Raw genomic sequence first — 10,010 nt, 5'->3', positions numbered from 1 at the left:
GGTGGCTCATGCCTGTAATCCCAGCCCAGAAGTTGGAGACCAATCTGGGCAACACACTGAGACCTCATCTCTACCAAAAAAAAAAAAAATAGCCAGGGTGGTGGCCTGTGCCTGTAGTCTCATGAGGCTGAGGTGGGAGGATCACTTGAGCCTGGGAGATAGAGGCTGCGCTGAGCTGTGATAGTGCCACTGCTCTCCAGCCTGGGCGACAAAGTGAGACCCTGTCTTCAAAAAAAGAAAAAAAAAAAAAAGAAGGAAAATGTTGGGAAATATTGTAATCTAACTACCATAACTAGTTTTGAGTTCTGGAAAAAATTAATTTGGTAATAATACCATTTTTAAAGCATTTACCTTGTGCTCTACATATGCTATAAAGTCTTACGTTTTGGTTTTACAAAATTCTACAAGGCAGGTTTTTATTCCTCTTACAGAAGAAACCAAGACTCAGAGCCAAGTACAGACATCAGTAAATAATCAATTAAAACTGGAATTCATGTTTCCCTAGTTTAAAACTACCTCTATCACAAGAAAAATCCCAAATCAATTATCGTCTCACATACACAATGAGTTGGTTCACACTGTTAACAATTTAGGTGGAGGAATCAGCCCTATTTAAAAAATAGAAAATAAAAAAAATCAATGAATTTTATACATAGCCTACCATACATAGTCCAATTTAACCTGGCATTTAAATGTTTAAAATGGTTTCTCAGGTACTTTTCTACTCCTCTATATTTGCACTTTTTATCCTTTACATTTTCCCATGCCATTCCTAACTACTCTCTTCCTACCCCCTCTTTCCAACCATGAAGTTCTTTTTGATCTTTCCATAAATCTGCTCCTTTTGTCTGGGAGGATCTATTTTACTCACTTTTCTACTTGCTAGTATACTCTGAATACTGATTTGAATGACCTATACCAGTCTGAACCATGGATATGAGTTCAGATAAGACTGGTCTGAAATTCTTCCCCACTGTCGAGCCAAATGAAGCTTCCCTGCCGTGATCAAATCCAGCCAGAATCAGACCGGCCTTGCAGAGCTCGGCTAATAGTAGTTAAGAACCTGCAATGTCAGGCAGTACAGGAGAAAACTGATCTGTACTCGTGCTCAGGAAGACGCCACACACTTCAACCGTTGTCCTAAACTGCCTTCCCTTCCGGCCTCCTCACTTCAAATAATAAGACCATCCAATTAATGGAGGACTCCTTTCGCGTAACTTTCCCTAAGGCGGTAGGCGGTGCGAGAACCGGCTATTCAGAGGTAAACACTGGGCGGGAAGAGAGAACCTCAATTCTCACAGTGCCCCAGTTCCGCTCCCACGCCCCGACGCTGCGCACGTCACGTCACGTCACACACACGGCGCGACCAACAGTGCGGCCCGGCCCCGCCCCACGCCGCGCCACGGCCCGCCGGGCCCCGCAAGGAGTTCGAGGGCTCCGAGGCTGCTCCCATACGCACTGGTGGAAGGAGAGGCCGCGCTCCCGGCTGAGCACGGTGTCACGGGTGCTGCAGCCCACTGCGGAGCAACTTCGGGTCATCTTCTTGTTACGTGGGGCCCCACCTTTGGGGTTCCCGCGACGGCATGAATCACGACCACCTTAGCTCCGCCCGTTGACTCTGCGGCTACGACCTTTATTTGTCAGGAAAGGCGGGCTTTAGAGGCGCGGGACTTCCACACTTCCTCTCCGAAGGCCCTGCGCCGGTGCCGTAGCCAGTGACAGACCACGTTGTGTCCCAGCAGCCAATCGGAAGGGCCTGAGTCTGAAGACGTGCACTTGACCGCTCCTCCTTCCGCGTTGGAGGCGGAATAGTGGGTTTTGCTGCAACCGGTTCATTTTCCTTCTGTTTTCACCCATTCTGGCACAATCCGGCGCCATCGTCCTTCTTGTGAGGCCAAGCCTGAAAATGCGAAGCAGAGAGGCAGGACCAAAATTGAGGCGAATCCGGGAACCTGCCAGTGGGTCTCCGGGTGCGGTCTCTGAAACTAGAGGATATCGGGAGGAAAGGGTATGGAAGAGGGATAAAACACGGGGCCCTAGGTATGTTGAAGACAGAGTCGGGCCAAAAATATATGATTTACTGAGATGCGTGTCGTGTTCTTGCGCTTTATCTTGTAGCTCTCCGATGCGGAGATAATGGGGAAGCTCTTGGCATGGTTGGCTGTAGGTATGTGATACCCGAGGAGCGGGAGTCAAATAGGATACGCCGACTTTTACTTCAAGGAACCCTTTTCTGAAACACTGCCACAATGAAGGAAATAAGGTAAGGTTCTTGGGGCTCGTCAGTAGTAATAGGGACAGGGGACAAGGGGCAATTAAGTGGTTTTGGTTGGGAATGAGGCATTATGGATAGCTTTCAGGAGATAGAGCTTAGAACAATGTCTTAGTTATAAGCTCTTATGTTTGAGGAAGAGATTTCAATTTGCTTAGAAGGAAACGGGCCAGTGGGTTTTTGTCTGAGAAGGAGATCCTTAGCATACAGAAAACAGAGAAGGGTTTGCAACTTTTCCGTTTCTTTGTATAGCACGCAAAAATAATTCCAAATATCCAGGCCTAACAAGATTGCTTCTTTTTCCCCTTTGTGTTTACTTTGTCCAGATTACAGCCGAAAAGATACATATTAAGGTATTACTTATTCACACCAGTTTTCCATTATAATATGCTTATATCTTCTCTGAATGGACTTAATAGCTTTTGATTATGGTTCCTTAAAAGTCACATGGCCTAAGGATAGATAGTCAAGGAACTTTGGAAAAATTGGTCCCTGGGGGATGTGCAGGGCAAATACTTTTTGGCTGTAAGATGTGTGCAGATGGGCCGGGCGCGGTGGCTCACGCTTGTAATCCCAGCACTTTGGGAGGCCGAGGCGGGCGGATCACGAGGTCAGGAGATCGAGACCACGGTGAAACCCCGTCTCTACTAAAAATACAAAAAAATTAGCCGGGCGTGGTGGCGGGCGCCTGTAGTCCCAGCTACTCGGAGAGGCTGAGGCAGGAGAATGGCGTGAACCCGGGAGGCGGAGCTTGCAGTGAGCCGAGATTGCGCCACTGCACTCCAGCCTGGGCGACAGAGCGAGACTCCGTCTCAAAAAAAAAAAAAAAAAAAAGATGTGTGCAGAGAATAAGAACTGGATTTAAATACTGTAAGTTGGTTGGGCTGTTAGAGCCTTTTCCTACTCAACCAATTAAGACCCGAATGAGGCTGAATAAAAATAACAGTGTTTTTAGCTATCTTTAAAGAAAAAATTAGTTGCCTTATATTTTTGTAACAGTTTTACTCAGATATAATTCTCATACCATACAACTAACTGGTTAAAAGTGTACAATTCAGTGGGTTTTAGTATATGCACAGAATTGTGGAACAGTCACAATCAATATTAGAACATTTTCATCACTCCAAAAAGAAACCTCATTCTTATTAGCAGCACCGCCAAATATTCCCCCACCCCACTTCAGCAACCACTAATTTAGTTTCTGTGTGCCTATGCCTGCTCCGTACACTTCATGTAAATGGAATTATGAACTAATATATGGTCTTTGTGACTGGCTTCTTTCACTTGGAATGTTTTCAGAGTTCATCCATCTTATAGCACGTATCAGTACTTTATTTTTTATTGCTGAATCGTATTCCATTTTATGGATGTAGCAGATTTTGTTTATCCGTTCAACAGTGGGTGGATATTTGGGTTGTTTCCAGTTTTTTTTTTTTTACTATTATGAACATCTGTGTACAAGTTTTTGTGTGGACAAATGTTTTCATTTTCCTGATTACACACCTAAGAGTGGAATTGGTGAGTCATAAGATAACTGTGTTTAACTTCTTGAGGAAGTGCCAGATTATTTTCCCTAGTGGCTGCACAATTTTACATTCCCACCAGCAGTGGATGAGGCTGCCAGTTTCTCCACATTTTTGTGCGTGTGAAGTGGCTGTCTCATCGTGGTGTTTGCCTTTTCTTAAGGACTCAAAAGTTTGCAATACAGGCATTCACTTGCCATTTTCTTAAGGTAGAGTTGAAAGTACTGCTGCCAGTTCATCATCTGAAATGAGGGCTGTTTTCTTTCCTCTTTAATTGGATTGCAACTATTTGCCTTTCCTAAAGATGAAATAGTGTGCTTCCCACATTAGTCTGACAACATTCCTTTAATTATTAATTTCAAATGAATTTCTGAAAACTGCTTTTATCGGAACAGATTTACTTAAATGAAGGCAATAGCCGCAAGGGGTCACTGCTCTAGGTATTTACTTCTGCATAGGAAGTAAGTAATCCTTTATAGATGGAATTTTTTTTTCTTAGTTGTATTTTTGTATCTTTACATTTGTTTATAACTTATATATGCTTTAGTTGTTGTGATTATTTTACTGTTGACATTGAAATTCTCAATTTGATCATTTGGTTATATCATTGCTTCTTCTAGTAACTTCATATCCAGTGATGAAACCTTTTCACTGCTGTTCACATAATGAACCGTTGTGATTATTGAATACTTAAATGAGGATATGTGAGCTGTATTAAAGATACTGTTATTTGCAAAGGCATTGACTATTGCACAAAAAATTTTAAAAGAAGATATCTCTTTTCAGGAACTGTACTCTCAGAGATGTTGAGAAAAGATACATGGGACTTGGAAGATAATTACTCAAAATGTGCAGGGAAGGTAGTATATCTTTCTATTTTAAATGTATTAAGTATTCCTGGAACTATAGCAGTGAGTTGGAAATGGAGGATTGTCCAAGTAAAAAACATTTATAAAAGCTTTGATGAAATCTAATTACCTATTTTATGGTATAGAATCTCATTAATTGTCCACTTGGAAAGAATAATAACTACTAATAATTATTTATTGGCCAGTTACTATGGGCCACAAATTATGCTGAGCTTTTTATTATTTTATTTTATTTTATTTTATTTTATTTTATTTTTTGAGACAGGGTCTCACTCTGTCACCCAGGCTGGAGTGCAGTGGCGCAATCTCAGCTCATTGCAACCTCTGTCTTCCAGGCCCAAGCAGTCTTCCCACCTCAGCTTCCTAAGTAGCTGGGACCACAGGCATGTACCACTACACCTGGCTAATTTTTTTGTATTTTTGGTAGAGTCAGGGTTTTACCGTGTTGCCCAGGCTGCTAAGCTTTTTATATAGAGTATATAGAAAGAGTTGGTTTTCTTAAACAATATTTATTTCTCATAATAACTCTATGAAAGCAGATATAGACTTCTTGCTTTCTAGGGTTGGTATCTTGCTTGTTGAGCACCTACTCTTGTCTTGCTGAATTTTTCATTGTTTGAGTTCTGTCTTTTTCAGAAAGCCATGGAGTTTTGAAATTATTGTTATATCATTATTTGTTACATAATTATTTCTACTTCTAGAATCTCATGCTAACTTGGAAGTGTCTTCTCAGCATCAAGCCTGATATGGGGGAGGGATGGGCAGCTACACCCTAATATACTCCAAAACTAGTTATGCTTTGTTTTATACGTAATGCTTCTGTTAAAGTGTTTTCCAACTATCAGAAGCAGTGCTAGGACTTAAAGGAAAAGGGGGAGTGTTTTTTCTTCTAATAGAACTTTGGAGCAGTGATGAAAGGAAAACAAGAAGACTCAAAAGATGATAAATCTCAGGCACGAATTAGTGTTCTGCCAATTAGGAACATTCTGATTGCTTGACAAGGTCTATATTTTGCTGATGAGGAGTAGAAGCCTGTGGGAGGTGGGGGTGGGAGCAGCAGAAGGAAAAGAGAAGCAAGTATTTAGTAAAATATATTCATCATAGTGGATAAAAATCAAGCTTTGGGGAAAAAGGTCAAACTCCTTCAATGATGCTGTACATCTGTACCTTTACTCCATCCTATGGCAAATATTTGTATAACTGCACAGAAGAAATTGGACAATATTCCTTGAAAAATTCTTAGAAAGTTCAACTTTCCAAGTTAGTATCACCCCAAGGAAAATTATATGAGTAGGAATACTTAATTTCTAGCCATACTCTAGTTCCAGTCAGCATCTCTAAGTAGCTGGAACTGCAGGTGTGTGCCACCACACCTGGCTAATTTTTTGTATTTTTGGTAGAGAAGGGGTTTTGCCATGTTGCCCAGGCTGCTAAGATTTTTATATATAGTATATAGAAAGAGTTGGTTTTCTTGGCCAGGCATGGTGGCTCACACCTGTAATCCCAGCACTTTGGGAGGCTAAGGTAGGTGAATCACCTGAGCTCAGGAGTTCAAGACCAGCCTGGCCAACATGGGGAAACACCGTCTCTACTAAAAATACAAAAATTAGCCGGGCATGGTGGCGCGCACCTGTAACCCCAGCTACTTGGGAGGCCAAGGCAGGAGAACCACTTGAACCCAGGAGGTGGAGGTTGCAGTGGGCCAAGATTGGCCACTGCACTCCAGCCTGGGTGACAGAGCAAGACTCTGTCTCAAAAAAGAAAGAGTTGGTTCTCTTAAACAATATTTATTTCTCATAATAACCCTATGAAAGCAGATACAGACTTCTTTTTTAGGGTTGGTATCTCACTTGTTGAACACCTACCCTTTTGTCAGATGTATAACAGGTTAACAAAGCCGATACAGTGATATACTTGACATAATCTTTGAGTTTTTTTCCCAATTATAGTAAAATTGGAGGTCTTAACTGTTCTACATTAGATAAATATATGCATTTGTTTTAAAGAGCTAAGCAATGAGAATCTTATGACTAGAGCTGAAGTTCAAGAAATAAATGTCCAATGATTAAACTTTTTCCACTGCTGTTCACATCATGATTTGTTGTGATTAATGTATGTGGATGAGGACATAATAGAAAAAGAAAATGATGAGGCTTGTATATATTGTGTTTCTGCACAATGAGTTCCTTTGAATGTTTTTCGTTTTAGGAATAAAATTGAAGGGTGTTTTTCTTAGAGAACATCATTTGTCATATTTATTTGATCAAGAAGTTGAAGATTTATGTAATAAGGTATGGGACTTACACATTTATTTTGATAAAAGGACACAGAAAAGGTCAGGTATGAGCAGAAAATTGACATTTATTTCAGCCTAATGTGGATACTGTACTCTGAATTAAAAATTTCTTTTCCTTACTCTTCCAGCTTTTAAAGATAAGTATTATTTCAAAATAGTATTTTTTTAATTAATAGATTCAATTCAGGAAAGGCATTGGAGGGGGTGGAGCTTTTAACTTTGACAGTCTCACTCTGTTGCCCAGGCTGGAGTGCAGCGGCACAATCTCTGCTCACTGCAATCTCTGCCTCCTGGGTTCAAATAGTTATTGTGGCTCAGCTTCCCAAGTGGCTGGGATTAGAGGCGCATGCCACCACACCCAGCTAATTTTTTTTATTAAGTAGAGACCATGTTTTGCCATGTTGGCCAGACTGGTCTCAAACTTCCAGCCACCTACCTCAGCCTCCCAAAGTGCTGGGATTATAGTCATGAGCCACTACACCTGGCTGTTGGTTATCTTTTCTTAGAAATAATGATATAATCTTTTCAGCACCTGATATTCTTAAAGATCCAGGGTTTACAAATGACTGTTAGATATGCCAAGGATGACTATCCTATAACTTAAGGAACTGTTCAGGAACAGTAGAAAAGAAGGTGATAGGAAATTGGGAATCTTAAATCTAATACTAGTTCTGTCATTAATTAGGCTTGTTATTATAGGTATTTCTCAAATCTAAGAAAATATAAGGGGTCTTGAAAAAGTGCATGGAAAATGCATATCATGAAAAAACTATGCATGGATTTCAAAATTTTTGGACCAAAATAACCTCCTACTAACTTGTTATAACATGTCTGAACAGGATCTAGCTTGAAGCACTAAGAAGAAGATGACATCAGTTTGAAAAGAGGCTGTATCAGAAAAACACGAATTCTGCTAAAATTGAAGCAAGAACAAACATCAAATATATGTTGACACTTGGGTGGAAGAATGGTGAACTAATTGATGCTTTATGAAAAGTTGATGGGGACAGTGCTCCAAAGAAATCAGTTTACAAATGGATAACTCGTTTTAAGAAGGGATAAGGTAACGCTGAAGAAGCCCACAGTGGCAGATCATCCACATCAGTTTGTGAGAAAAAAGTTCATGGCGTAATTGAAGAAAACCAACAATTAACAGCAGAAACAGCAGCCAACACCATAGACATCTCAGTTGGTTCACCTTACACAATTTTGACTGGAAAAGTTCAGCAAACTTTATACCTGATAGGTACCAAAACCATTGCACCCAGATCAGCTACAGACAAGAACAGAGCTTTCAATGGAAATTTTAAATAAGTGGGATCAAGATCTTGAAGCCTTTCATTGAAAAATTGTAACAGGAGATGAAACATGGCTTTACCAGTGCAATCCTGAAGACAAAACACAAAACAATGGTTACCAAGTAGTTCAGTGAAAGCACAAGAGGACTGGTTGAGCGCAAAGGTCATGGCAACAGCTTTTGAATGCTCAAGGCATTTTGCTTGTTGACTTTCTGTAGGGCCAAAGAATGATAACGTGCTTATCATGGGAGTGTTTTGAGAAACTTAGCCAAAGCTTCAGCAGACAAATCCCCGAGAAAGACCAGAGAGTTCACCACAACAATGTTCCTGCTCATCCCTCTCATCAAGCAAGGGCATTTTGCAAGAGTTTTGATGGGAAATCACTAGGCATCCACCCTACAGTCCTGGTTTGGCACCTTCTGACTTTTTGTTTCCTAATCTTGAAAAAATTTTTAAGGGCAGTGCATTTTTCTCAAGTTAATGTAAAAAGAAACTGCATTGATGTAGATAAATTCCCAGAACTCTCAGTTCTTTAGGGATGGACTAAATAGCTGGTATCATCACTTACAAAAGTGTCTTGAATGCTTTAGAGCTAATGTTCAGAAATATAGTTTATATTTTTATCTTTTAACCATTTTTCCACAAACTTTTTGAAGTCTCCTTGAAAAGGAGACTATGTACCATTTATAAAGGGGAAAAATTCTGTGACTACTCATGTTGACTTAATGCTGACTTAATTTTCTATTTTGTAAATATATACAAGTTGATAACAAATTTTGTTTATAGCCCTTAACAAACAAATTTGTGAAATAAATGCATTCAGAAACAAACTAAAACAATGAAATGGATGCTACTGTTTTACTGAGGTGTAAACAGTACTGGCTGCTATGGAAAAAGTTACATAAACATTCATGTACCTTGTGATGATTGTTTTGTCTACAACTTCACTCTTTGCAGACCTCAAGACTATTGAAATGAGGGGAAGGGATCTGCATTCCCAAAAGAATGTCAAGTGGGCATGGAGGCTCATGCCTATAATCTTTGTACTTTGGGTGGCTAAAGCAGAAGGATCCCTGGAGGCCAGGAGTTTCAGACCAGTATAGGCAACAAAATGAGTCCCTGTGTCTACAAAAAATAAAATAATTAACCAGGCATGGTGGTGTGTGCCTGTAGTCCTAGCTACTTGGGAGGCTGAGATGGGAGGATCACTTGCGCCCTGGATGTTGAAGCTGCAGTGCGCTGTGATCACTGCCACCACACTCCAGCCTGGGCAACAGAGCAAAAACCTGTCTCTAAAAAAACAGTATCTTTGTGCTATGCAAATCCTAATTTGAAGAATTCGTCATTAAATTCTCTCCAAACATTCTTCTAGTGAGCAATTCAGTTTTTATTTGATTCAGGATTAGGCTTGGATAGTAGTTAACTAAATTGGATTTAGTTTTGTGAACTAAAGAGTTTTTCTTTTTTTAGATACAGGCAGTCTTTGCACAGTTCCGATATGCATAAATATCAGTTACCACAGTTAAATAAAACCAGTCCAACAATGTGGTTGATAATTCCATTACCACAGTACTGAGAAAACTTGCATAAATTTTGCTGCTAGCTCTTTAGTCCACAAATCATTGTGCCCCCCCGCCCCCCAAAAAAGATGTGCATCATGATCAGTCGCCAGTTACATTACTTTGCTTTCAAAGTTTGTTGGTGATTTGTTACTGATCATCTGTTCAGTTCATGCACAGATAGCAAAGCACA

The 10,010-nt window shown here is 40.3% G+C and overlaps 1 long non-coding RNA gene across 5 annotated transcripts; it reads left to right on the top strand.

Moving 5' to 3' along the window:
- Positions 1–1,378: 1,378 nt before the first annotated feature.
- LOC105738248 lies at positions 1,379–9,102 on the top strand. 5 transcript variants are annotated; one of them, XR_004031729.1, is made up of 5 exons: positions 1,379–2,008; positions 2,119–2,167; positions 4,582–4,655; positions 6,873–6,955; positions 7,800–9,102. It is a non-coding gene; the product is annotated as an uncharacterized LOC105738248 (long non-coding RNA). The 5 variants fall into 5 exon arrangements; XR_004031731.1 differs by adding an exon at positions 2,599–2,625 and having other exon boundaries at positions 6,873–9,102; XR_004031727.1 differs by lacking the exon at positions 6,873–6,955.
- The last annotated feature ends 908 nt before the right edge of the window (positions 9,103–10,010 follow it).

The sequence above is a fragment of the Nomascus leucogenys genome, chromosome 9 (assembly GCF_006542625.1).
Source record: "Nomascus leucogenys isolate Asia chromosome 9, Asia_NLE_v1, whole genome shotgun sequence".
NCBI lineage: Eukaryota > Metazoa > Chordata > Mammalia > Primates > Hylobatidae > Nomascus > Nomascus leucogenys.
This window is presented reverse-complemented; position numbering and strand designations above follow the sequence as displayed.